Here is a 27,534-nt window from a genome sequence, read left to right as displayed (position 1 = left end):
CCAGCGCATCAGCATGACAACCGTCTGGATTGAGCTAAGTAGGGTACATCTCTGGGGTTTTCAAGTGGGCACCTTCCATCCTCAGTGTTTCGTCGACTAGCCCACGACACCTCAAGAGGGCTCGACGGTGATTCTGGCGTCCCAGCATCACCCCCCTCCGTCCCCCACTCAACTCAGCCCAGCTTACTTACCTGTCCCCAGCCAGAATCTTTCCGTCTCAACCACAGCCAGTTGCTGCTCCTTTCTGCTGCTTCAGATAAGTTCTTCACTGTGCGACGCAACTCTTGGCCACTGAATCCGACGTCTCTGAGAAACCGGGTTGTAGAGTGTGCCACAAATCCTCGACAACCCACTTCCACTGGGTAAACCCGAACTCTCCATCCTCGCTGTTCCGCTTCAGTGGCTAGTTGAGCATACCGCAGTTTCTTCCTCTCATACGCCTCATCTACAACATCCTCCCATGGCACTGTTAACTCTACCAGGTGAACAAGGCGTGCTGATCCAGACCACAAGACAATATCTGGTCGAAGGTTAGTGGTGGCAATCTCAGGTGGAAAAATAAGCCGCTGACCAACATCTGCCAGCATTTTCCAGTCTCTAGCAGCTTCCAGTTGTCCTGGGCGAGAATTGGTTTTAACACCTTTTCTTGGTGGTTGCTCTCCTGGGCGGAGGAATGTTGTCTTTTGTGTGTAATTGTGACAGTCTGGCTCGCAGTGGTGAGGGTGATGACGTCACGGACCAGGAAGTAACTGAATCACAAACAGTGGATGGGCGGGTGAAGCTGAGTGCAGTAGCACTCAGCGTATTTATTAACAAACAAAATATTAAACAAACCAACAAAACACAAAACAAAAGGGCACGAGGGCCAAACGAATGAACAAACAAACAAGTAAGTGATGTGCTGGGTAATCCAGCACGTTTTAGCAATTGTTTTCCAAATGTGGCTTTCTCTCTCCTCTCTCCGCTCTCCCGTACTCTCCTCTACACTCTCAACCCCAAATGCAGAGAGCTGCAGGTTTATATACTCTGGCCGAGGGATTAACTAGTTGGTAATTATCTTATTATCCCCCGGCCAGAGTCTGCACGCGTTTGGTAAGGATGCATGACTGTCAGCTATTTAAGTAATCAGTAGCTGATCAGCCATGCATCCTCACGGGGTTTTTAAATAATAATAAAAGACGCGGCGCTTTTACCCGCGCCGCAAACAAAAATACAAATAATAATAAATAGGGGCGGGACACTCCGCCACAGTAATGTTTTGATGGAACAGGTGACAACTTATTGGTCATGTTACGCTTGTCTTCCAATGCTAAGGCCAAACATTGCAGCACCTGGTCATGGCGCCAAGTAAACCGTCCTTGGCTAAGAGCCACCTTACATCCTGTCAAAATGTGCCTTAATGTTGCAGGTGATGAACACAAAGGACATGAGGGATCCTCTCCTACCCAGAGGTTTAGGTTCTGTGGTGATGGGAGAACATCATATGTTGACCTGATGAGGAAACTGATCCTGCTCTGTTCCATTGACCATAGGTCTTTCCAGCCAATCTTGCGTTGTTCCACACTCTCCCATCTCATCCATTCTCCCTGCTTGGCCTGGGAAATGGCCTTTATACACCTCATCCTCTCCTCCTGCTTTTGCACCTCGTTGACTACCAGCTTCCTCCTTTGAGCTGGGGCCGCCTTGTGCCATGTAGGAGGAGTTGAACTGAAACCAAGACCCCCTCTTCCATGCTGAACTTGCCCCATGATATCACCAATTCGAAGGGCAGCCTTTGCATCTTCCACAGCTTTCTTTGCCGCCCACTTTCTTCCAGTTTTCAACACAGGTGCTGCCTCCCTTACGCATTTATCGCGTGACTCTACTAAAGTCATTTCCAGTCTGACCTTGGCGCACTTAAACTCCTCGGTTAGAGCAGAGACTGGTAGCTGCAGTATTCCTTTACCATAAAGTCCCACTCTGCTGAGGCAGCGTGGAACTCCCAACCATTTCCTGATGTATGAACTGATTAAAGCTTCCAACTTCTCTACTGTTGTCAAAGAAACCTCGTACACAGTCAGTGGCCACAGCAACCTCGGCAGTAGACCAAACTGAAAGCACCAGAGTTTTAGTTTACCTGGTAGAGCCCAGCTGTCTATGCTCTTCAACCCTTCCACTGCTTGTTGTCTAACTTCTCCCACACGAACTGTGTCCTTTAGATCCCCGTCGTACCATCTCCCAAGACTCTTCACTGGCTTCTCAGACACTGTTGGTATTGCCTCACCATTAATGAAGAATGTTTTATCTACTACTTTGCCTTTAATTATAGAGATGCTCCTTGATTTAGTGGGCTTGAATTGCATTCGTGCCCATTCAATGTTATTGGTTAATTTGCCCAATAATCGATTAGTGCAGGCTACTGTTGTAGTCATGGTTGTCATGTCATCCATGTATGCTCGAATTGGTGGTAGTCGCATTCCAGAAGCCAAGCGCTCTCCTCCTACTACCCATTTTGATGCCCTAATGATTACTTCCATTGCCATGGTAAAAGCCAGTGGAGAAATGGTGCATCCTGCCATTATTGCATTGCAGCATTACTGCGGTTGTCGTTTGCTTCTTTTGACAATAATACGGCTGTTTTCACGGAAAACCGTGAGAGCATGTAGCCGTGGCTGAGTGGTTAATGAACAAACAGAGCTGTCAGAAATGGAATTCGAAGCCACGCTTCCAGGGTAACTGTGATCTGAACGCAGCGCCATAGCTCGCTCAACCATCCTGAATTAGACACGTCTTTTCACAACATTGCAGTACACTGCTGAACCTCCGATGTCTGACGCTGCAGTAAATCAACTCGTGTGTGTGTGTGTACTTATTCTTTTTCTGTTTATATGAAGGAGGGCGACCTGTTTTGTAGCATTCTATATGGGATTGTAGCAGCCACACCCAGTGACACCCAGTGAGAGTCCTAATACCGACACTACTAAAAATTAATTAAAAGGTTTGGAATAGGAATGACAACAGAATGACAAAGGCAGAATAACAATTCACAAAGCTTTATTACAATGATCCATGATTCACATAAATCAGTTCAAATAACTAACAATACAATGTATTAAAGTTGTACTAAAAACAAGGAGGGGAAATTGAATAAAGCCAGCCAATAGCCACATTTTAAAAGCAGGGGGTATTAGACCAACATATAGCAGCGATTACACTTCTCTTTAAGAGTGCTAGGTGATTGGAAACAGCTCTTCGCAGCAAGGGTACAACAACAAAAGCCAGATTGTTAATACACACAAGTTTTAACAGTATTAGGGAACGTTAGCTGCAACATTACAGGTTTAACTATATTAGAGCAATTCAACAACAATACAAGTTTAGTTAAGATAATTAGCAGCAACGTTCAGGTTTAGCAGCGCTGTAGCATAAGTAAACAGAACCAAAAGGTGTGGGGACATTTACCTGCTGCTGGAACACTTTTAATCTAACAAAACAAAATTGATGAGACCGGGACCACACGTCTCAGAGCTTTATTCAACAGACTAGCTCTCGAATTATCCAACACTTTACTTTTGGAATATACTCACACGGCTGTAACACCGCAGACACAGACACAGCGCGTCTCCAGAACACTCATCTACAGCAGCAGCACACCGAATCTCAGGTCCCACGCACCTGTCGGTACTTCCTCTCTCACCCCGCCTCAAAGAAAGAAACTTTCTCCCGACAGCCCGGCTAGCTCAGTCGGTAGAGCATGAGACTCTTAATCTCAGGGTCGTGGGTTCGAGCCCCACGTTGGGCGTCCTTTTTAAATACAAATTGTAGATGTTTCTTCGAGGCAACGGAGCAATGTCTGATTCTGTTCACATTGTATAAATATTGCAACACAATTACTTATTGGTCATTGTCATATAGCAATTGCTATTGTAAAATGCGTGCATCCTTTAAAGCTATACCGATATTGAAATAAAGAATCTTACTTTCGTGGGTTGGCTTCAATCTGATTCTTTTTTACACTTGTCATTACATCATTCATGGAGCAAGTTAGTATGTGCGTAATAAACCCAATCGGGCCTTGATACAATAGACAACCCTAGTCTGTTCTGAAATGAAATAATGCGGTTTTCTACTAAAGCAAACGCAGCTTGTCAGAATGGCCGAGTGGTCTAAGACGCCAGACTCAAGGACGCTGTCTTTCCAAAGAATTGTGTGTTCTGGTCTCCGAATGGAGGCGTGGGTTCAAATCCCACTTCTGACAGTTCACTTTTACTTATTTTTTAAATGAATCAATTTGTTCATTTTACTATAAAAGATTGTTTCAAGGAAATCAACAGCTGATACCAAACTCTTGTCAGCACTCAATACCATTTTCATTTCCATTTTAAATCGGACTAAAATAGCGTTCCTAACACAGATTGCATTTTTGTTGTAAACTGGCTACTTGTCGAAGTCACTGAAAAATATTTTGTGTAGAAACATGTGTTATTTAACTAAAGATTGTTTTAATATTTCAAATAACATATTACTTTGAAAAACATCTCCGACTGCCACTGGATCGTGGTCTCAGGCTGGGATGCGGACCATTGAGAACAGTATAAACGATCTATTAGTGGAAGTAGCTTACATGAGAAATGCCCTCGTTTAACATGCTAGGATGATCGACTTCGGTATTCTCCAACTGCTGTTTACATTTTCTAACACGTTATGAGGACGAATACAAAGGTTGACAGCTTCCTTGTAAGTGGGGGTAAGCACAAGTTATTTTCAGATGTAATGTCTATTTTAAACTCAATCTAGTCCTGCGTAGTGCAAAAGACATTGCTATATTTTTATATTAGTCAAGCCCTATTTAAAGTGTTCTTAAATTGTTTTGACATTAGCAATGATCAATTTAAATGTGGTTATTGATTTAAACAACTGAACAATTGTGGGCTTGATGGTTTCTTTTTTCTACGTTTCTACCGGAAAGAGATACACACTCAAAATGTGTCCCCTTCCTTCAGCAACCCCCGACTGAAGATTGAAGTGGTCATTCCTTGCAGCGAGTAGGTTCCCGATAACAACACTCATTGTCAGCTCGGTGCTCAGAAGAAAACACTGCCACTCCTCCTGGTGGATACCAAGACCAATCCCTTCAAAACGTGTTTCATTCTAGAAATGATCCTTGCAAATATAGTCTTAACTTTTATTAGCAGACCGTCGCCCCCAACTGGCAAGCTCTACTTCATATGAAACAATGACTGGGCAACAACGAGGTGTTACATTAACAATACAAACTAACCCGAGACAGCCAAGCCGTTAAAGCATACCTTAAGTTTGTCGTGTGATACAAAAGCAAGTATTGGCATTTTTGCATCATCTGCCTCGTCAAACAAGCTCGAGCCACAGCACACAGCGCTGCTGCATCGGGACACAGATTGTGGATTTCTAAGCGACTGAATAAACGAGCTGAGACTACTTTTTAAAGAAATTGAAAACATACCTCTAGTCGAAATACTTGCTATTTAGTTAATTAAATTATTTTTTTAAATTTGCAATCACAGACTACATTGCCAAAATAAAAATAAAAAACAACTGACAATCTGATTTGCTCGTATCAAGCTGCGATGAAGCCTATGAGAATCCCTGGCACCATTAAAGGGGAATTAGCTCAAATGGTAGAGCGCTCGCTTAGCATGCGAGAAGTAGCGGGATCGATGCCCGCATTCTCCAAATAATTTTAAAGTATCTGCGTATTTTGTCCCGGCGCATTATGGAGATAAATACAAAGTGTGACAATTCTTTGTAACAGAGACGCCCACCATGCATGTGTATTTTAATGCACAGTCTGCTAATTTGTAATAATCCCCGGACTGAAAAACTGCAGCGCGTGATATTTTGTAGGTCTTCTTATCTCCTATGTCCGCTAACGCTAGGCACAACGTGCCCGAGTGCTGTAGCAGCAGCCATGAAGCAAGTTAGTTTTTCAGTAGAAATAAGGCTTTTGTGTATGGGTGTTTTGAAAAGATCAGTTAAATAGCTACGTATTTTGAAATAAGGATGTATTCATTATTATGAACGTTGGCAGAAAGAATATGGTATTATTATTTCCCACGTGTGCTTGACTTGTACAAATCTGATAGAGTTTCAACAAAGGCATTTGACTTGGGTTCATTATTTAGCCTATACTGCCATCTGCAGCATTACTGCGGGTGTCGTTTGCTTCTTTTGACAATAATACGGCTGTTTTCACGGAAAACCGTGAGAGCATGTAGCCGTGGCTGAGTGGTTAATGAACAAACAGAGCTGTCAGAAATGGAATTCGAACCCACGCTTCCAGGGTAACTGTGATCTGAACGCAGCGCCATAGCTCGCTCAACCATCCTGAATTAGACACGTCTTTTCACAACATTGCAGTACACTGCTGAACCTCCGATGTCTGACGCTGCAGTAAATCAACTCGTGTGTGTGTGTGTGTACTTATTCTTTTTCTGTTTATATGAAGGAGGGCGACCTGTTTTGTCGCATTCTATATGGGATTGTAGCAGCCACACCCAGTGACACCCAGTGAGAGTCCTAATACCGACACTACTAAAAATTAATTAAAAGGTTTGGAATAGGAATGACAACAGAATGACAAAGGCAGAATAACAATTCACAAAGCTTTATTACAATGATCCATGAGTCACATAAATCAGTTCAAATAACTAACAATACAATGTATTAAAGTTGTACTAAAAACAAGGAGGGGAAATTGAATAAAGCCAGCCAATAGCCACATTTTAAAAGCATGGGGTATTAGACCAACATATAGCAGCGATTACACTTCTCTTTAAGAGTGCTAGGTGATTGGAAACAACTCTTCGCAGCAAGGGTACAACAACAAAAGCCAGATTGTTAATACACACAAGTTTTAACAGTATTAGGGAACGTTAGCTGCAACATTACAGGTTTAACTATATTAGAGCAATTCAACAACAATACAAGTTTAGTTAAGATAATTAGCAGCAACGTTCAGGTTTAGCAGCGCTGTAGCATAAGTAAACAGAACCAAAAGGTGTGGGGACATTTACCTGCTGCTGGAACACTTTTAACCTAACAAAACAAAATTGATGAGACCGGGATTTAACCACACGTCTCAGAGCTTTATTCAACCGACTAGCTCTCGAATTATCCAACACTTTACTTTTGGAATATACTCACACGGCTGTAACACCGCAGACACAGACACAGCGCGTCTCCAGAACACTCATCTACAGCAGCAGCACACCGAATCTCAGGTCCCACGCACCTGTCGGTACTTCCTCTCTCACCCCGCCTCAAAGAAAGAAACTTTCTCCCGACAGCCCGGCTAGCTCAGTCGGTAGAGCATGAGACTCTTAATCTCAGGGTCGTGGGTTCGAGCCCCACGTTGGGCGTCCTTTTTAAATACAAATTGTAGATGTTTCTTCGAGGCAACGGAGCAATGTCTGATTCTGTTCACATTGTATAAAGTATTGCAACACAATTACTTATTGGTCATTGTCATATAGCAATTGCTATTGTAAAATGCGTGCATCCTTTAAAGCTATACCGATATTGAAATAAAGAATCTTACTTTCGTGGGTTGGCTTCAATCTGATTATTTTTTTACACTTGTCATTACATCATTCATGGAGCAAGTTAGTATGTGCGTAATAAACCCAAACGGGCCTTGATACAATAGACAACCCTAGTCTGTGCTGAAATGAAATATTGCGGTTTTCTACTAAAGCAAACGCAGCTTGTCAGAATGGCCGAGTGGTCTAAGGCGCCAGACTCAAGGACGCTGTCTTTCCAAAGAATTGTGTGTTCTGGTCTCCGAATGGAGGCGTGGGTTCAAATCCCACTTCTGACAGTTCACTTTTACTTATTTTTTAAATGAATCAATTTGTTCATTTTACTATAAAAGATTGTTTCAAGGAAATCAACAGCTGATACCAAACTCTTGTCAGCACTCAATACCATTTTCATTTCCATTTTAAATCGGACTAAAATAGCGTTCCTAACACAGATTGCATTTTTGTTGTAAACTGGCTACTTGTCGAAGTCACTGAAAAATATTTTGTGTAGAAACATGTGTTATTTAACTAAAGATTGTTTTAATATTTCAAATAACATATTACTTTGAAAAACATCTCCGACTGCCACTGGATCGTGGTCTCAGGCTGGGATGCGGACCATTGAGAACAGTATAAACGATCTATTAGTGGAAGTAGCTTACATGAGAAATGCCCTCGTTTAACATGCTAGGATGATCGACTTCGGTATTCTCCAACTGCTGTTTACATTTTCTAACACGTTATGAGGACGAATACAAAGGTTGACAGCTTCCTTGTAAGTGGGGGTAAGCACAAGTTATTTTCAGATGTAATGTCTATTTTAAACTCAATCTAGTCCTGCGTAGTGCAAAAGACATTGCTATATTTTTATATTAGTCAAGCCCTATTTAAAGTGTTCTTAAATTGTTTTGACATTAGCAATGATCAATTTAAATGTGGTTATTGATTTAAACAACTGAACAATTGTGGGCTTGATGGTTTCTTTCTTATACGTTTCTACCGGAATGAGATACACACTCAAAATGTGTCCCCTTCCTTCAGCAACCCCCGACTGAAGATTGAAGTGGTCATTCCTTGCAGCGAGTAGGTTCCCGATAACAACACTCATTGTCAGCTCGGTGCTCAGAAGAAAACACTGCCACTCCTCCTGGTGGATACCGAGACCAATCCCTTCAAAACGTGTTTCATTCTAGAAATGATCCTTGCAAATATAGTCTTAACTTTTATTAGCAGACCGTCGCCCCCAACTGGCAAGCTCTACTTCATATGAAACAATGACTGGGCAACAACGAGGTGTTACATTAACAATACAAACTAACTCGAGACAGCCAAGCCGTTAAAGCATACCTTAAGTTTGTCGTGTGATACAAAAGCAAGTATTGGCATTTTTGCATCGTCTGCCTCGTCAAACAAGCTCGAGCCACAGCACACAGCGCTGCTGCATCGGGACACAGATTGTGGATTTCTAAGCGACTGAATAAACGAGCTGAGACTACTTTTTAAAGAAATTGAAAACATACCTCTAGTCGAAATACTTGCTATTTAGTTAATTAAATTATTTTTTTAAATTTGCAATCACAGACTACATTGCCAAAATAAAAATAAAAAACAACTGACAATCTGATTTGCTCGTATCAAGCTGCGATGAAGCCTATGAGAATCCCTGGCACCATTAAAGGGGAATTAGCTCAAATGGTAGAGCGCTCGCTTAGCATGCGAGAAGTAGCGGGATCGATGCCCGCATTCTCCAAATAATTTTAAAGTATCTGCGTATTTTGTCCCGGCGCATTATGGAGATAAATACAAAGTGTGACAATTCTTTGTAACAGAGACGCCCACCATGCATGTGTATTTTAATGCACAGTCTGCTAATTTGTAATAATCCCCGGACTGAAAAACTGCAGCGCGTGATATTTTGTAGGTCTTCTTATCTCCTATGTCCGCTAACGCTAGGCACAACGTGCCCGAGTGCTGTAGCAGCAGCCATGAAGCAAGTTAGTTTTTCAGTAGAAATAAGGCTTTTGTGTATGGGTGTTTTGAAAAGATCAGTTAAATAGCTACGTATTTTGAAATAAGGATGTATTCATTATTATGAACGTTGGCAGAAAGGGTATGGTATTATTATTTCCCACGTGTGCTTGACTTGTACAAATCTGATAGAGTTTCAACAAAGGCATTTGACTTGGGTTCATTATTTAGCCTATACTGCCATCTGCAGCATTACTGCGGGTGTCGTTTGCTTCTTTTGACAATAATACGGCTGTTTTCACGGAAAACCGTGAGAGCATGTAGCCGTGGCTGAGTGGTTAATGAACAAACAGAGCTGTCAGAAATGGAATTCGAAGCCACGCTTCCAGGGTAACTGTGATCTGAACGCAGCGCCATAGCTCGCTCAACCATCCTGAATTAGACACGTCTTTTCACAACATTGCAGTACACTGCTGAACCTCCGATGTCTGACGCTGCAGTAAATCAACTCGTGTGTGTGTGTGTACTTATTCTTTTTCTGTTTATATGAAGGAGGGCGACCTGTTTTGTCGCATTCTATATGGGATTGTAGCAGCCACACCCAGTGACACCCAGTGAGAGTCCTAATACCGACACTACTAAAAATTAATTAAAAGGTTTGGAATAGGAATGACAACAGAATGACAAAGGCAGAATAACAATTCACAAAGCTTTATTACAATGATCCATGAGTCACATAAATCAGTTCAAATAACTAACAATACAATGTATTAAAGTTGTACTAAAAACAAGGAGGGGAAATTGAATAAAGCCAGCCAATAGCCACATTTTAAAAGCATGGGGTATTAGACCAACATATAGCAGCGATTACACTTCTCTTTAAGAGTGCTAGGTGATTGGAAACAGCTCTTCGCAGCAAGGGTACAACAACAAAAGCCAGATTGTTAATACACACAAGTTTTAACAGTATTAGGGAACGTTAGCTGCAACATTACAGGTTTAACTATATTAGAGCAATTCAACAACAATACAAGTTTAGTTAAGATAATTAGCAGCAACGTTCAGGTTTAGCAGCGGTGTAGCATAAGTAAACAGAACCAAAAGGTGTGGGGACATTTACCTGCTGCTGGAACACTTTTAATCTAACAAAACAAAATTGATGAGACCGGGATTTAACCACACGTCTCAGAGCTTTATTCAACAGACTAGCTCTCGAATTATCCAACACTTTACTTTTGGAATATACTCACACGGCTGTAACACCGCAGACACAGACACAGCGCGTCTGCAGAACACTCATCTACAGCAGCAGCACACCGAATCTCAGGTCCCACGCACCTGTCGGTACTTCCTCTCTCACCCCGCCTCAAAGAAATAAACTTTCTCCCGACAGCCCGGCTAGCTCAGTCGGTGGAGCATGAGACTCTTAATCTCAGGGTCGTGGGTTCGAGCCCCACGTTGGGCGTCCTTTTTAAATACAAATTGTAGATGTTTCTTCGAGGCAACGGAGCAATGTCTGATTCTGTTCACATTGTATAAAGTATTGCAACACAATTACTTATTGGTCATTGTCATATAGCAATTGCTATTGTAAAATGTGTGCATCCTTTAAAGCTATACCGATATTGAAATAAAGAATCTTACTTTCGTGGGTTGGCTTCAATCTGATTCTTTTTTTACACTTGTCATTACATCATTCATGGAGCAAGTTAGTATGTGCGTAATAAACCCAATCGGGCCTTGATACAATAGACAACCCTAGTCTGTGCTGAAATGAAATAATGCGGTTTTCTACTAAAACAAACGCAGCTTGTCAGAATGGCCGAGTGGTCTAAGGCGCCAGACTCAAGGACACTGTCTTTCCAAAGAATTGTGTGTTCTGGTCTCCGAATGGAGGCGTGGGTTCAAATCCCACTTCTGACAGTTCACTTTTACTTATTTTTTAAATGAATCAATTTGTTCATTTTACTATAAAAGATTGTTTCAAGGAAATCAACAGCTGATACCAAACTCTTGTCAGCACTCAATACCATTTTAATTTCCATTTTAAATCGGACTAAAATAGCGTTCCTAACACAGATTGCATTTTTGTTGTAAACTGGCTACTTGTCGAAGTCACTGAAAAATATTTTGTGTAGAAACATGTGTTATTTAACTAAAGATTGTTTTAATATTTCAAATAACATATTACTTTGAAAAACATCTCCGACTGCCACTGGATCGTGGTCTCAGGCTGGGATGCGGACCATTGAGAACAGTATAAACGATCTATTAGTGGAAGTAGCTTACATGAGAAATGCCCTCATTTAACATGCTAGGAAGATCGACTTCGGTATTCTCCAACTGCTGTTTACATTTTCTAACACGTTATGAGGACGAATACAAAGGTTGACAGCTTCCTTGTAAGTGGGGGTAAGCACAAGTTATTTTCAGATGTAATGTCTATTTTAAACTCAATCTAGTCCTGCGTAGTGCAAAAGACATTGCTATATTTTTATATTAGTCAAGCCCTATTTAAAGTTTTCTTAAATTGTTTTGACATTAGCAATGATCAATTTAAATGTGGTTATTGATTTAAACAACTGAACAATTGTGGGCTTGATGGTTTCTTTTTTCTACGTTTCTACCGGAATGAGATACACACTCAAAATGTGTCCCCTTCCTTCAGCAACCCCCGACTGAAGATTGAAGTGGTCATTCCTTGCAGCGAGTAGGTTCCCGATAACAACACTCATTGTCAGCTCGGTGCTCAGAAGAAAACACTGCCACTCCTCCTGGTGGATACCGAGACCAATCCCTTCAAAACGTGTTTCATTCTAGAAATGATCCTTGCAAATATAGTCTTAACTTTTATTAGCAGACCGTCGCCCCCAACTGGCAAGCTCTACTTCATATGAAACAATGACTGGGCAACAACGAGGTGTTACATTAACAATACAAACTAACTCGAGACAGCCAAGCCGTTAAAGCATACCTTAAGTTTGTCGTGTGATACAAAAGCAAGTATTGGCATTTTTGCATCGTCTGCCTCGTCAAACAAGCTCGAGCCACAGCACACAGCGCTGCTGCATCGGGACACAGATTGTGGATTTCTAAGCGACTGAATAAACGAGCTGAGACTACTTTTTAAAGAAATTGAAAACATACCTCTAGTCGAAATACTTGCTATTTAGTTAATTAAATTATTTTTTTAAATTTGCAATCACAGACTACATTGCCAAAATAAAAATAAAAAACAACTGACAATCTGATTTGCTCGTATCAAGCTGCGATGAAGCCTATGAGAATCCCTGGCACCATTAAAGGGGAATTAGCTCAAATGGTAGAGCGCTCGCTTAGCATGCGAGAAGTAGCGGGATCGATGCCCGCATTCTCCAAATAATTTTAAAGTATCTGCGTATTTTGTCCCGGCGCATTATGGAGATAAATACAAAGTGTGACAATTCTTTGTAACAGAGACGCCCACCATGCATGTGTATTTTAATGCACAGTCTGCTAATTTGTAATAATCCCCGGACTGAAAAACTGCAGCGCGTGATATTTTGTAGGTCTTCTTATCTCCTATGTCCGCTAACGCTAGGCACAACGTGCCCGAGTGCTGTAGCAGCAGCCATGAAGCAAGTTAGTTTTTCAGTAGAAATAAGGCTTTTGTGTATGGGTGTTTTGAAAAGATCAGTTAAATAGCTACGTATTTTGAAATAAGGATGTATTCCTTATTATGAACGTTGGCAGAAAGGATATGGTATTATTATTTCCCACGTGTGCTTGACTTGTACAAATCTGATAGAGTTTCAACAAAGGCATTTGACTTGGGTTCATTATTTAGCCTATACTGCCATCTGCAGCATTACTGCGGGTGTCGTTTGCTTCTTTTGACAATAATACGGCTGTTTTCACGGAAAACCGTGAGAGCATGTAGCCGTGGCTGAGTGGTTAATGAACAAACAGAGCTGTCAGAAATGGAATTCGAAGCCACGCTTCCAGGGTAACTGTGATCTGAACGCAGCGCCATTGCTCGCTCAACCATCCTGAATTAGACACGTCTTTTCACAACATTGCAGTACACTGCTGAACCTCCGATGTCTGACGCTGCAGTAAATCAACTCGTGTGTGTGTGTGTACTTATTCTTTTTCTGTTTATATGAAGGAGGGCGACCTGTTTTGTCGCATTCTATATGGGATTGTAGCAGCCACACCCAGTGACACCCAGTGAGAGTCCTAATACCGACACTACTAAAAATTAATTAAAAGGTTTGGAATAGGAATGACAACAGAATGACAAAGGCAGAATAACAATTCACAAAGCTTTATTACAATGATCCATGAGTCACATAAATCAGTTCAAATAACTAACAATACAATGTATTAAAGTTGTACTAAAAACAAGGAGGGGAAATTGAATAAAGCCAGCCAATAGCCACATTTTAAAAGCATGGGGTATTAGACCAACATATAGCAGCGATTACACTTCTCTTTAAGAGTGCTAGGTGATTGGAAACAGCTCTTCGCAGCAAGGGTACAACAACAAAAGCCAGATTGTTAATACACACAAGTTTTAACAGTATTAGGGAACGTTAGCTGCAACATTACAGGTTTAACTATATTAGAGCAATTCAACAACAATACAAGTTTAGTTAAGATAATTAGCAGCAACGTTCAGGTTTAGCAGCGGTGTAGCATAAGTAAACAGAACCAAAAGGTGTGGGGACATTTACCTGCTGCTGGAACACTTTTAATCTAACAAAACAAAATTGATGAGACCGGGATTTAACCACACGTCTCAGAGCTTTATTCAACAGACTAGCTCTCGAATTATCCAACACTTTACTTTTGGAATATACTCACACGGCTGTAACACCGCAGACACAGACACAGCGCGTCTCCAGAACACTCATCTACAGCAGCAGCACACCGAATCTCAGGTCTCACGCACCTGTCGGTACTTCCTCTCTCACCCCGCCTCAAAGAAAGAAACTTTCTCCCGACAGCCCGGCTAGCTCAGTCGGTAGAGCATGAGACTCTTAATCTCAGGGTCGTGGGTTCGAGCCCCACGTTGGGCGTCCTTTTTAAATACAAATTGTAGATGTTTCTTCGAGGCAACGGAGCAATGTCTGATTCTGTTCACATTGTATAAAGTATTGCAACACAATTACTTATTGGTCATTGTCATATAGCAATTGCTATTGTAAAATGCGTGCATCCTTTAAAGCTATACCGATATTGAAATAAAGAATCTTACGTTCGTGGGTTGGCTTCAATCTGATTCTTTTTTTACACTTGTCATTACATCATTCATGGAGCAAGTTAGTATGTGCGTAATAAACCCAATCGGGCCTTGATACAATAGACAACCCTAGTCTGTGCTGAAATGAAATAATGCGATTTTCTACTAAAGCAAACGCAGCTTTTCAGAATGGCCGAGTGGTCTAAGGCGCAAGACTCAAGGACGCTGTCTTTCCAAAGAATTGTGTGTTCTGGTCTCCGAATGGAGGCGTGGGTTCAAATCCCACTTCTGACAGTTCACTTTTACTTATTTTTTAAATGAATCAATTTGTTCATTTTACTATAAAAGATTGTTTCAAGGAAATCAACAGCTGATACCAAACTCTTGTCAGCACTCAATACCATTTTCATTTCCATTTTAAATCGGACTAAAATAGCGTTCCTAACACAGATTGCATTTTTGTTGTAAACTGGCTACTTGTCGAAGTCACTGAAAAATATTTTGTGTAGAAACATGTGTTATTTAACTAAAGATTGTTTTAATATTTCAAATAACATATTACTTTGAAAAACATCTCCGACTGCCACTGGATCGTGGTCTCAGGCTGGGATGCGGACCATTGAGAACAGTATAAACGATCTATTAGTGGAAGTAGCTTACATGAGAAATGCCCTTGTTTAACATGCTAGGATGATCGACTTCGGTATTCTCCAACTGCTGTTTACATTTTCTAACACGTTATGAGGACGAATACAAAGGTTGACAGCTTCCTTGTAAGTGGGGGTAAGCACAAGTTATTTTCAGATGTAATGTCTATTTTAAACTCAATCTAGTCCTGCGTAGTGCAAAAGACATTGCTATATTTTTATATTAGTCAAGCCCTATTTAAAGTGTTCTTAAATTGTTTTGACATTAGCAATGATCAATTTAAATGTGGTTATTGATTTAAAAAACTGAACAATTGTGGGCTTGATGGTTTCTTTTTTCTACGTTTCTACCGGAATGAGATACACACTCAAAATGTGTCCCCTTCCTTCAGCAACCCCCGACTTAAGATTGAAATGGTCATTCCTTGCAGCGAGTAGGTTCCCGATAACAACACTCATTGTCAGCTTGGTGCTCAGAAGAAAACACTGCCACTCCTCCTGGTGGATACCGAGACCAATCCCTTAAAAACGTGTTTCATTCTAGAAATGATCCTTGCAAATATAGTCTTAACTTTTATTAGCAGACCGTCGCCCCCAACTGGCAAGCTCTACTTCATATGAAACAATGAATGGGCAACAACGAGGTGTTACATTAACAATACAAACTAACTCGAGACAGCCAAGCCGTTAAAGCATACCTTAAGTTTGTCGTGTGATACAAAAGCAAGTATTGGCATTTTTGCATCGTCTGCCTCGTCAAACAAGCTCGAGCCACAGCACACAGCGCTGCTGCATCGGGACACAGATTGTGGATTTCTAAGCGACTGAATAAACGAGCTGAGACTACTTTTTAAAGAAATTGAAAACATACCTCTAGTCGAAATACTTGCTATTTAGTTAATTAAATTATTTTTTTAAATTTGCAATCACAGACTACATTGCCAAAATAAAAATAAAAAACAACTGACAATCTGATTTGCTCGTATCAAGCTGCGATGAAGCCTATGAGAATCCCTGGCACCATTAAAGGGGAATTAGCTCAAATGGTAGAGCGCTCGCTTAGCATGCGAGAAGTAGTGGGATCGATGCCCGCATTCTCCAAATAATTTTAAAGTATCTGCGTATTTTGTCCCGGCGCATTATGGAGATAAATACAAAGTGTAACAATTCTTTGTAACAGAGACGCCCACCATGCATGTGTATTTTAATGCACAGTCTGCTAATTTGTAATAATCCACGGACTGAAAAACTGCAGCGCGTGATATTTTGTAGGTCTTCTTATCTCCTATGTCCGCTAACGCTAGGCACAACGTGCCCGAGTGCTGTAGCAGCAGCCATGAAGCAAGTTAGTTTTTCAGTAGAAATAAGGCTTTTGTGTATGGGTGTTTTGAAAAGATCAGTTAAATAGCTACGTATTTTGAAATAAGGATGTATTCATTATTATGAACGTTGGCAGAAAGGATATGGTATTATTATTTCCCACGTGTGCTTGACTTGTACAAATCTGATAGAGTTTCAACAAAGGCATTTGACTTGGGTTCATTATTTAGCCTATACTGCCATCTGCAGCATTACTGCGGGTGTCGTTTGCTTCTTTTGACAATAATACGGCTGTTTTCACGGAAAACCGTGAGAGCATGTAGCCGTGGCTGAGTGGTTAATGAACAAACAGAGCTGTCAGAAATGGAATTCGAACCCACGCTTCCAGGGTAACTGTGATCTGAACGCAGCGCCATAGCTCGCTCAACCATCCTGAATTAGACACGTCTTTTTACAACATTGCAGTACACTGCTGAACCTCCGATGTCTGACGCTGCAGTAAATCAACTCGTGTGTGTGTGTACTTATTCTTTTTCTGTTTATATGAAGGAGGGCGACCTGTTTTGTCGCATTCTATATGGGATTGTAGCAGCCACACCCAGTGACACCCAGTGAGAGTCCTAATACCGACACTACTAAAAATTAATTAAAAGGTTTGGAATAGGAATGACAACAGAATGACAAAGGCAGAATAACAATTCACAAAGCTTTATTACAATGATCCATGAGTCACATAAATCAGTTCAAATAACTAACAATACAATGTATTAAAGTTGTACTAAAAACAAGGAGGGGAAATTGAATAAAGCCAGCCAATAGCCACATTTTAAAAGCATGGGGTATTAGACCAACATATAGCAGCGATTACACTTCTTTTTAAGAGTGCTAGGTGATTGGAAACAGCTCTTCGCAGCAAGGGTACAACAACAAAAGCCAGATTGTTAATACACACAAGTATTAACAGTATTAGGGAACGTTAGCTGCAACATTACAGGTTTAACTATATTAGACCAATTCAACAACAATACAAGTTTAGTTAAGATAATTAGCAACAACGTTCAGGTTTAGCAGCGGTGTAGCATAAGTAAACAGAACCAAAAGGTGTGGGGACATTTACCTGCTGCTGGAACACTTTTAACCTAACAAAACAAAATTGATGAGACCGGGATTTAACCACACGTCTCAGAGCTTTATTCAACAGACTAGCTCTCGAATTATCCAACACTTTACTTTTGGAATATACTCACACGGCTGTAACACCGCAGACACAGACACAGCGCGTCTCCAGAACACTCATCTACAGCAGCAGCACACTGAATCTCAGGTCCCACGCACCTGTCGGTACTTCCTCTCTCACCCCACCTCAAAGAAAGAAACTTTCTCCCGACAGCCCGGCTAGCTCAGTCGGTGGAGCATGAGACTCTTAATCTCAGGGTCGTGGGTTCGAGCCCCACGTTGGGCGTCCTTTTTAAATACAAATTGTAGATGTTTCTTCGAGGCAACGGAGCAATGTCTGATTCTGTTCACATTGTATAAAGTATTGCAACACAATTACTTATTGGTCATTGTCATATAGCAATTGCTATTGTAAAATGCGTGCATCCTTTAAAGCTATACCGATATTGAAATAAAGAATCTTACTTTCGTGGGTTGGCTTCAATCTGATTCTTTTTTTACACTTGTCATTACATCATTCATGGAGCAAGTTAGTATGTGCGTAATAAACCCAATCGGGCCTTGATACAATAGACAACCCTAGTCTGTGCTGAAATGAAATAATGCAGTTTTCTACTAAAGCAAACGCAGCTTGTCAGAATGGCCGAGTGGTCTAAGGCGCCAGACTCAAGGACGCTGTCTTTCCAAAGAATTGTGTGTTCTGGTCTCCGAATGGAGGCGTGGGTTCAAATCCCACTTCTGACAGTTCACTTTTACTTATTTTTTAAATGAATCAATTTGTTCATTTTACTATAAAAGATTGTTTCAAGGAAATCAACAGCTGATACCAAACTCTTGTCAGCACTCAATACCATTTTCATTTCCATTTTAAATCGGACTAAAATAGCGTTCCTAACACAGATTGCATTTTTGTTGTAAACTGGCTACTTGTCGAAGTCACTGAAAAATATTTTGTGTAGAAACATGTGTTATTTAACTAAAGATTGTTTTAATATTTCAAATAACATATTACTTTGAAAAACATCTCCGACTGCCACTGGATCGTGGTCTCAGGCTGGGATGCGGACCATTGAGAACAGTATAAACGATCTATTAGTGGAAGTAGCTTACATGAGAAATGCCCTCGTTTAACATGCTAGGATGATCGACTTCGGTATTCTCCAACTGCTGTTTACATTTTCTAACACGTTATGAGGACGAATACAAAGGTTGACAGCTTCCTTGTAAGTGGGGGTAAGCACAAGTTATTTTCAGATGTAATGTCTATTTTAAACTCAATCTAGTCCTGCGTAGTGCAAAAGACATTGCTATATTTTTATATTAGTCAAGCCCTATTTAAAGTGTTCTTAAATTGTTTTGACATTAGCAATGATCAATTTAAATGTGGTTATTGATTTAAACAACTGAACAATTGTGGGCTTGATGGTTTCTTTTTTCTACGTTTCTACCGGAATGAGATACACACTCAAAATGTGTCCCCTTCCTTCAGCAACCCCCGACTGAAGATTGAAGTGGTCATTCCTTGCAGCGAGTAGGTTCCCGATAACAACACTCATTGTCAGATCGGAGCTCAGAAGAAAACACTGCCACTCCTCCTGGTAGATACCGAGACCAATCCCTTCAAAACGTGTTTCATTCTAGAAATGATCCTTGCAAATATAGTCTTAACTTTTATTAGCAGACCGTCGCCCCCAACTGGCAAGCTCTACTTCATATGAAACAATGACTGGGCAACAACGAGGTGTTACATTAACAATACAAACTAACCCGAGACAGCCAGGCCGTTAAAGCATACCTTAAGTTTGTCGTGTGATACAAAAGCAAGTATTGGCATTTTTGCATCGTCTGCCTCGTCAAACAAGCTCGAGCCACAGCACACAGCGCTGCTGCATCGGGACACAGATTGTGGATTTCTAAGCGACTGAATAAACGAGCTGAGACTACTTTTTAAAGAAATTGAAAACATACCTCTAGTCGAAATACTTGCTATTTAGTTAATTAAATTATTTTTTTAAATTTGCAATCACAGACTACATTGCCAAAATAAAAATTAAAAACAACTGACAATCTGATTTGCTCGTATCAAGCTGCGATGAAGCCTATGAGAATCCCTGGCACCATTAAAGGGGAATTAGCTCAAATGGTAGAGCGCTCGCTTAGCATGCGAGAAGTAGCGGGATCGATGCCCGCATTCTCCAAATAATTTTAAAGTATCTGCGTATTTTGTCCCGGCGCATTATGGAGATAAATACAAAGTGTGACAATTCTTTTTAACAGAGGCGCCCACCATGCATGTGTATTTTAATGCACAGTCTGCTAATTTGTAATAATCCCCGGACTGAAAAACTGCAGCGCGTGATATTTTGTAGGTCTTCTTATCTCCTATGTCCGCTAATGCTAGGCACAACGTGCCCGAGTGCTGTAGCAGCAGCCATGAAGCAAGTTAGTTTTTCAGTAGAAATAAGGCTTTTGTGTATGGGTGTTTTGAAAAGATCATTTAAATAGCTACGTATTTTGAAATAAGGATGTATTCATTATTATGAACGTTGGCAGAAAGGATATGGTATTATTATTTCCCACGTGTGCTTGACTTGTACAAATCTGATAGAGTTTCAACAAAGGCATTTGACTTGGGTTCATTATTTAGCCTATACTGCCATCTGCAGCATTACTGCGGGTGTCGTTTGCTTCTTTTGACAATAATACGGCTGTTTTCACGGAAAACCGTGAGAGCATGTAGCCGTGGCTGAGTGGTTAATGAACAAACAGAGCTGTCAGAAATGGAATTCGAACCCACGCTTCCAGGGTAACTGTGATCTGAACGCAGCGCCAAAGCTAGCTCAACCATCCTGAATTAGACACGTCTTTTTACAACATTGCAGTACACTGCTGAACCTCCGATGTCTGACGCTGCAGTAAATCAACTCGTGTGTGTGTGTGTACTTATTCTTTTTCTGTTTATATGAAGGAGGGCGACCTGTTTTGTCGCATTCTATATGGGATTGTAGCAGCCACACCCAGTGACACCCAGTGAGAGTCCTAATACCGACACTACTAAAAATTAATTAAAAGGTTTGGAATAGGAATGACAACAGAATGACAAAGGCAGAATAACAATTCACAAAGCTTTATTACAATGATCCATGAGTCACATAAATCAGTTCAAATAACTAAAAATACAATGTATTAAAGTTGTACTAAAAACAAGGAGGGGAAATTGAATAAAGCCAGCCAATAGCCACATTTTAAAAGCATGGGGTATTAGACCAACATATAGCAGCGATTACACTTCTCTTTAAGAGTGCTAGGTGATTGGAAACAGCTCTTCGCAGCAAGGGTACAACAACAAAAGCCAGATTGTTAATACACACAAGTTTTAACAGTATTAGGGAACGTTAGCTGCAACATTACAGGTTTAACTATATTAGACCAATTCAACAACAATACAAGTTTAGTTAAGATAATTAGCAGCAACGTTCAGGTTTAGCAGCGGTGTAGCATAAGTAAACAGAACCAACAGGTGTGGGGACATTTACCTGCTGCTGGAACACTTTTAATCTAACAAAACAAAATTGATGAGACCGGGATTTAACCACACGTCTCAGAGCTTTATTCAACAGACTAGCTCTCGAATTATCCAACACTTTACTTTTGGAATATACCCACACGGCTGTAACACCGCAGACACAGACACAGCACGTCTCCAGAACACTCATCTACAGCAGCAGCACACCGAATCTCAGGTCCCACGCACCTGTCGGTACTTCCTCTCTCACCCCGCCTCAAAGAAAGAAACTTTCTCCCGACAGCCCGGCTAGCTCAGTCGGTAGAGAATGAGACTCTTAATCTCAGGGTCGTGGGTTCGAGCCCCACGTTGGGCGTCCTTTTTAAATACAAATTGTAGATGTTTCTTCGAGGCAACGGAGCAATGTCTGATTCTGTTCACATTGTATAAAGTATTGCAACACAATTACTTATTGGTCATTGTCATATAGCAATTGCTATTGTAAAATGCGTGCATCCTTTAAAGCTATACCGATATTGAAATAAAGAATCTTACTTTCGTGGGTTGGCTTCAATCTGATTCTTTTTTTACACTTGTCATTACATCATTCATGGAGCAAGTTAGTATGTGCGTAATAAACCCAATCGGGCCTTGATACGAGACAACCCTAGTCTGTGCTGAAATGAAATAATGCGGTTTTCAACTAAAGCAAACGCAGCTTGTCAGAATGGCCGAGTGGTCTAAGGCGCCAGACTCAAGGACGCTGTCTTTCCAAAGAATTGTGTGTTCTGGTCTCCGAATGGAGGCGTGGGTTCAAATCCCACTTCTGACAGTTCACTTTTACTTATTTTTTAAATGAATCAATTTGTTCATTTTACTATAAAAGATTGTTTCAAGGAAATCAACAGCTGATACCAAACTCTTGTCAGCACTCAATACCATTTTAATTTCCATTTTAAATCGGACTAAAATAGCGTTCCTAACACAGATTGCATTTTTGTTGTAAAATGGCTACTTGTCGAAGTCACTGAAAAATATTTTGTGTAGAAACATGTGTTATTTAACTAAAGATTGTTTTAATATTTCAAATAACATATTACTTTGAAAAACATCTCCGACTGCCACTGGATCGTGGTCTCAGGCTGGGATGCGGACCATTGAGAACAGTATAAACGATCTATTAGTGGAAGTAGCTTACATGAGAAATGCCCTCGTTTAACATGCTAGGATGATCGACCTCGGTATTCTCCAACTGCTGTTTACATTTTCTAACACGTTATGAGGACGAATACAAAGGTTGACAGCTTCCTTGTAAGTGGGGGTAAGCACAAGTTATTTTCAGATGTAATGTCTATTTTAAACTCAATCTAGTCCTGCGTAGTGCAAAAGACATTGCTATATTTTTATATTAGTCAAGCCCTATTTAAAGTGTTCTTAAATTGTTTTGACATTAGCAATGATCAATTTAAATGTGGTTATTGATTTAAACAACTGAACAATTGTGGGCTTGATGGTTTCTTTTTTCTACGTTTCTACCGGAATGAGATACACACTCAAAATGTGTCCCCTTCCTTCAGCAACCCCCGACTGAAGATTGAAGTGGTCATTCCTTGCAGCGAGTAGGTTCCCGATAACAACACTCATTGTCAGCTCGGTGCTCAGAAGAAAATACTGCCACTCCTCCTGGTGGATACCGAGACCAATCCCTTCAAAACGTGTTTCATTCTAGAAATGATCCTTGCAAATATAGTCTTAACTTTTATTAGCAGACCGTCGCCCCCAACTGGCAAGCTCTACTTCATATGAAACAATGACTGGGCAACAACGAGGTGTTACATTAACAATACAAACTAACCCGAGACAGCCAGGCCGTTAAAGCATACCTTAAGTTTGTCGTGTGATACAAAAGCAACTATTGGCATTTTTGCATCGTCTGCCTCGTCAAACAAGCTCGAGCCACAGCACACAGCGCTGCTGCATCGGGACACAGATTGTGGGTTTCTAAGCGACTGAATAAACGAGCTGAGACTACTTTTTAAAGAAATTGAAAACATACCTCTAGTCGAAATACTTGCTATTTAGTTAATTAAATTATTTTTTTAAATTTGCAATCACAGACTACATTGCCAAAATAAAAATAAAAAACAACTGACAATCTGATTTGCTCGTATCAAGCTGCGATGAAGCCTATGAGAATCCCTGGCACCATTAAAGGGGAATTAGCTCAAATGGTAGAGCCCTCGCTTAGCATGCGAGAAGTAGCGGGATCGATGCCCGCATTCTCCAAATAATTTTAAAGTATCTGCGTATTTTGTCCCGGCGCATTATGGAGATAAATACAAAGTGTGACAATTCTTTGTAACAGAGACGCCCACCATGCATGTGTATTTTAATGCACAGTCTGCTAATTTGTAATAATCCCTGGACTGAAAAACTGCAGCGCGTGATATTTTGTAGGTCTTCTTATCTCCTATGTCCGCTAACGCTAGGCACAACGTGCCCGAGTGCTGTAGCAGCAGCCATGAGCAAGTTAGTTTTTCAGTAGAAATAAGGCTTTTGTGTATGGGTGTTTTGAAAAGATCAGTTAAATAGCTAAGTATTTTGAAATAAGGATGTATTCATTATTATGAACGTTGGCAGAAAGGATATGGTATTATTATTTCCCACGTGTGCTTGACTTGTACAAATCTGATAGAGTTTCAACAAAGGCATTTGACTTGGGTTCATTATTTAGCCTATACTGCCATCTGCAGCATTACTGCGGGTGTCGTTTGCTTCTTTTGACAATAATACGGCTGTTTTCACGGAAAACCGTGAGAGCATGTAGCCGTGGCTGAGTGGTTAATGAACAAACAGAGCTGTCAGAAATGGAATTCGAACCCACGCTTCCAGGGTAACTGTGATCTGAACGCAGCGCCATAGCTCGCTCAACCATCCTGAATTAGACACGTCTTTTCACAACATTGCAGTACACTGCTGAACCTCCGATGTCTGACGCTGCAGTAAATCAACTCGTGTGTGTGTGTGTGTGTACTTATTCTTTTTCTGTTTATATGAAGGAGGGCGACCTGTTTTGTCGCATTCTATATGGGATTGTAGCAGCCACACCCAGTGACACCCAGTGAGAGTCCTAATACCGACACTACTAAAAATTAATTAAAAGGTTTGGAATAGGAATGACAACAGAATGACAAAGGCAGAATAACAATTCACAAAGCTTTATTACAATGATCCATGAGTCACATAAATCAGTTCAAATAACTAACAATACAATGTATTAAAGTTGTACTAAAAACAAGGAGGGGAAATTGAATAAAGCCAGCCAATAGCCACATTTTAAAAGCATGGGGTATTAGACCAACATATAGCAGCGATTACACTTCTCTTTAAGAGTGCTAGGTGATTGGAAACAGCTCTTCGCAGCAAGGGTACAACAACAAAAGCCAGATTGTTAATACACACAAGTTTTAACAGTATTAGGGAACGTTAGCTGCAACATTACAGGTTTAACTATATTAGAGCAATTCAACAACAATACAAGTTTAGTTAAGATAATTAGCAGCAACGTTCAGGTTTAGCAGCGGTGTAGCATAAGTAAACAGAACCAAAAGGTGTGGGGACATTTACCTGCTGCTGGAACACTTTTAATCTAACAAAACAAAATTGATGAGACCGGGATTTAACCACACGTCTCAGAGCTTTATTCAACAGACTAGCTCTCGAATTATCCAACACTTTACTTTTGGAATATACTCACACGGCTGTAACACCGCAGACACAGACACAGCGCGTCTGCAGAACACTCATCTACAGCAGCAGCACACCGAATCTCAGGTCCCACGCACCTGTCGGTACTTCCTCTCTCACCCCGCCTCAAAGAAAGAAACTTTCTCCCGACAGCCCGGCTAGCTCAGTCGGTAGAGCATGAGACTCTTAATCTCAGGGTCGTGGGTTCGAGCCCCACGTTGGGCGTCCTTTTTAAATACAAATTGTAGATGTTTCTTCGAGGCAACGGAGCAATGTCTGATTCTGTTCACATTGTATAAAGTATTGCAACACAATTACTTATTGGTCATTGTCATATAGCAATTGCTATTGTAAAATGCGTGCATCCTTTAAAGCTATACCGATATTGAAATAAAGAATCTTACTTTCGTGGGTTGGCTTCAATCTGATTCTTTTTTTACACTTGTCATTACATCATTCATGGAGCAAGTTAGTATGTGCGTAATAAACCCAATCGGGCCTTGATACAATAGACAACCCTAGTCTGTGCTGAAATGAAATAATGCAGTTTTCTACTAAAGCAAAGGCAGCTTGTCAGAATGGCCGAGTGGTCTAAGGCGCCAGACTCAAGGACGCTGTCTTTCCAAAGAATTGTGTGTTCTGGTCTCCGAATGGAGGCGTGGGTTCAAATCCCACTTCTGACAGTTCACTTTTACTTATTTTTTAAATGAATCAATTTGTTCATTTTACTATAAAAGATTGTTTCAAGGAAATCAACAGCTGATACCAAACTCTTGTCAGCACTCAATACCATTTTCATTTCCATTTTAAATCGGACTAAAATAGCGTTCCTAACACAGATTGCATTTTTGTTGTAAACTGGCTACTTGTCGAAGTCACTGAAAAATATTTTGTGTAGAAACATGTGTTATTTAACTAAAGATTGTTTTAATATTTCAAATAACATATTACTTTGAAAAACATCTCCGACTGCCACTGGATCATGGTCTCAGGCTGGGATGCGGACCATTGAGAACAGTATAAACGATCTATTAGTGGAAGTAGCTTACATGAGAAATGCCCTCGTTTAACATGCTAGGATGATCGACTTCGGTATTCTCCAACTGCTGTTTACATTTTCTAACACGTTATGAGGACGAATACAAAGGTTGACAGCTTCCTTGTAAGTGGGGGTAAGCACAAGTTATTTTCAGATGTAATGTCTATTTTAAACTCAATCTAGTCCTGCGTAGTGCAAAAGACATTGCTATATTTTTATATTAGTCAAGCCCTATTTAAAGTGTTCTTAAATTGTTTTGACATTAGCAATGATCAATTTAAATGTGGTTATTGATTTAAACAACTGAACAATTGTGGGCTTGATGGTTTCTTTTTTCTACGTTTCTACCGGAATGAGATACACACTCAAAATGTGTCCCCTTCCTTCAGCAACCCCCGACTGAAGATTGAAGTGGTCATTCCTTGCAGCGAGTAGGTTCCCGATAACAACACTCATTGTCAGCTCGGTGCTCAGAAGAAAACACTGCCACTCCTCCTGGTGGATACCGAGACCAATCCCTTCAAAACGTGTTTCATTCTAGAAATGATCCTTGCAAATATAGTCTTAACTTTTATTAGCAGACCGTCGCCCCCAACTGGCAAGCTCTACTTCATATGAAACAATGACTGGGCAACAACGAGGTGTTACATTAACAATACAAACTAATCCGAGACAGCCAGGCCGTTAAAGCATACCTTAAGTTTGTCGTGTGATACAAAAGCAAGTATTGGCATTTTTGCATCGTCTGCCTCGTCAAACAAGCTCGAGCCACAGCACACAGCGCTGCTGCATCGGGACACAGATTGTGGATTTCTAAGCGACTGAATAAACGAGCTGAGACTACTTTTTAAAGAAATTGAAAACATACCTCTAGTCGAAATACTTGCTATTTAGTTAATTAAATTATTTTTTTAAATTTGCAATCACAGACTACATTGCCAAAATAAAAATAAAAAACAACTGACAATCTGATTTGCTCGTATCAAGCTGCGATGAAGCCTATGAGAATCCCTGGCACCATTAAAGGGGAATTAGCTCAAATGGTAGAGCGCTCGCTTAGCATGCGAGAAGTAGCGGGATCGATGCCCGCATTCTCCAAATAATTTTAAAGTATCTGCGTATTTTGTCCCGGCGCATTATGGAGATAAATACAAAGTGTGACAATTCTTTGTAACAGAGACGCCCACCATGCATGTGTATTTTAATGCACAGTCTGCTAATTTGTAATAATCCCCGGACTGAAAAACTGCAGCGCGTGATATTTTGTAGGTCTTCTTATCTCCTATGTCCGCTAACGCTAGGCACAACGTGCCCGAGTGCTGTAGCAGCAGCCATGAAGCAAGTTAGTTTTTCAGTAGAAATAAGGCTTT

At 40.7% G+C, this 27,534-nt stretch overlaps 20 non-coding genes across 20 annotated transcripts; 13 read left to right on the top strand and 7 right to left on the bottom strand.

The window, feature by feature from the left end:
* The first annotated feature begins 3,708 nt into the window (after window positions 1-3,708).
* Window positions 3,709-3,781, top strand: trnak-cuu (transfer RNA lysine (anticodon CUU)). Its single transcript has one exon. It is a non-coding gene; the product is annotated as a tRNA-Lys (tRNA).
* Window positions 3,782-4,126: 345 nt separating this feature from the next.
* On the top strand, window positions 4,127-4,237 carry trnal-caa (transfer RNA leucine (anticodon CAA)). Its single transcript has 2 exons — window positions 4,127-4,164; window positions 4,192-4,237. It is a non-coding gene; the product is annotated as a tRNA-Leu (tRNA).
* A 716-nt stretch (window positions 4,238-4,953) lies between these two features.
* LOC131705546 (small nucleolar RNA U3) lies at window positions 4,954-5,159 on the bottom strand. Its single transcript, XR_009310499.1, has one exon. It is a non-coding gene; the product is annotated as a small nucleolar RNA U3 (small nucleolar RNA).
* A 2,144-nt stretch (window positions 5,160-7,303) lies between these two features.
* trnak-cuu (transfer RNA lysine (anticodon CUU)) lies at window positions 7,304-7,376 on the top strand. Its single transcript has one exon. It is a non-coding gene; the product is annotated as a tRNA-Lys (tRNA).
* A 347-nt stretch (window positions 7,377-7,723) lies between these two features.
* On the top strand, window positions 7,724-7,834 carry trnal-caa (transfer RNA leucine (anticodon CAA)). The gene is made up of 2 exons: window positions 7,724-7,761; window positions 7,789-7,834. It is a non-coding gene; the product is annotated as a tRNA-Leu (tRNA).
* A 716-nt stretch (window positions 7,835-8,550) lies between these two features.
* Window positions 8,551-8,756, bottom strand: LOC131705530 (small nucleolar RNA U3). Its single transcript, XR_009310483.1, has one exon. It is a non-coding gene; the product is annotated as a small nucleolar RNA U3 (small nucleolar RNA).
* Window positions 8,757-10,898: 2,142 nt separating this feature from the next.
* Window positions 10,899-10,971, top strand: trnak-cuu (transfer RNA lysine (anticodon CUU)). The gene has a single exon. It is a non-coding gene; the product is annotated as a tRNA-Lys (tRNA).
* A 347-nt stretch (window positions 10,972-11,318) lies between these two features.
* On the top strand, window positions 11,319-11,429 carry trnal-caa (transfer RNA leucine (anticodon CAA)). Its single transcript has 2 exons — window positions 11,319-11,356; window positions 11,384-11,429. It is a non-coding gene; the product is annotated as a tRNA-Leu (tRNA).
* Window positions 11,430-12,145: 716 nt separating this feature from the next.
* Window positions 12,146-12,351, bottom strand: LOC131705529 (small nucleolar RNA U3). The gene has a single exon (XR_009310482.1). It is a non-coding gene; the product is annotated as a small nucleolar RNA U3 (small nucleolar RNA).
* Window positions 12,352-14,493: 2,142 nt separating this feature from the next.
* On the top strand, window positions 14,494-14,566 carry trnak-cuu (transfer RNA lysine (anticodon CUU)). The gene has a single exon. It is a non-coding gene; the product is annotated as a tRNA-Lys (tRNA).
* Window positions 14,567-15,740: 1,174 nt separating this feature from the next.
* Window positions 15,741-15,946, bottom strand: LOC131705500 (small nucleolar RNA U3). Its single transcript, XR_009310453.1, has one exon. It is a non-coding gene; the product is annotated as a small nucleolar RNA U3 (small nucleolar RNA).
* Window positions 15,947-18,086: 2,140 nt separating this feature from the next.
* On the top strand, window positions 18,087-18,159 carry trnak-cuu (transfer RNA lysine (anticodon CUU)). The gene has a single exon. It is a non-coding gene; the product is annotated as a tRNA-Lys (tRNA).
* A 347-nt stretch (window positions 18,160-18,506) lies between these two features.
* On the top strand, window positions 18,507-18,617 carry trnal-caa (transfer RNA leucine (anticodon CAA)). The gene is made up of 2 exons: window positions 18,507-18,544; window positions 18,572-18,617. It is a non-coding gene; the product is annotated as a tRNA-Leu (tRNA).
* A 716-nt stretch (window positions 18,618-19,333) lies between these two features.
* LOC131705570 (small nucleolar RNA U3) lies at window positions 19,334-19,539 on the bottom strand. Its single transcript, XR_009310522.1, has one exon. It is a non-coding gene; the product is annotated as a small nucleolar RNA U3 (small nucleolar RNA).
* A 2,142-nt stretch (window positions 19,540-21,681) lies between these two features.
* Window positions 21,682-21,754, top strand: trnak-cuu (transfer RNA lysine (anticodon CUU)). Its single transcript has one exon. It is a non-coding gene; the product is annotated as a tRNA-Lys (tRNA).
* A 345-nt stretch (window positions 21,755-22,099) lies between these two features.
* trnal-caa (transfer RNA leucine (anticodon CAA)) lies at window positions 22,100-22,210 on the top strand. The gene is made up of 2 exons: window positions 22,100-22,137; window positions 22,165-22,210. It is a non-coding gene; the product is annotated as a tRNA-Leu (tRNA).
* A 716-nt stretch (window positions 22,211-22,926) lies between these two features.
* Window positions 22,927-23,132, bottom strand: LOC131705569 (small nucleolar RNA U3). The gene has a single exon (XR_009310521.1). It is a non-coding gene; the product is annotated as a small nucleolar RNA U3 (small nucleolar RNA).
* Window positions 23,133-25,277: 2,145 nt separating this feature from the next.
* Window positions 25,278-25,350, top strand: trnak-cuu (transfer RNA lysine (anticodon CUU)). The gene has a single exon. It is a non-coding gene; the product is annotated as a tRNA-Lys (tRNA).
* Window positions 25,351-25,697: 347 nt separating this feature from the next.
* trnal-caa (transfer RNA leucine (anticodon CAA)) lies at window positions 25,698-25,808 on the top strand. Its single transcript has 2 exons — window positions 25,698-25,735; window positions 25,763-25,808. It is a non-coding gene; the product is annotated as a tRNA-Leu (tRNA).
* A 716-nt stretch (window positions 25,809-26,524) lies between these two features.
* Window positions 26,525-26,730, bottom strand: LOC131705528 (small nucleolar RNA U3). Its single transcript, XR_009310481.1, has one exon. It is a non-coding gene; the product is annotated as a small nucleolar RNA U3 (small nucleolar RNA).
* Window positions 26,731-27,534: the final 804 nt, after the last annotated feature.

The sequence above is a fragment of the Acipenser ruthenus genome, chromosome 35, assembly GCF_902713425.1.
Source record: "Acipenser ruthenus chromosome 35, fAciRut3.2 maternal haplotype, whole genome shotgun sequence".
In the NCBI taxonomy this organism is placed as follows: domain Eukaryota; kingdom Metazoa; phylum Chordata; class Actinopteri; order Acipenseriformes; family Acipenseridae; genus Acipenser; species Acipenser ruthenus.
The sequence above is the reverse complement of the archived record's forward strand: the minus strand, read 5'-3'. Positions and strand labels throughout refer to the sequence as shown.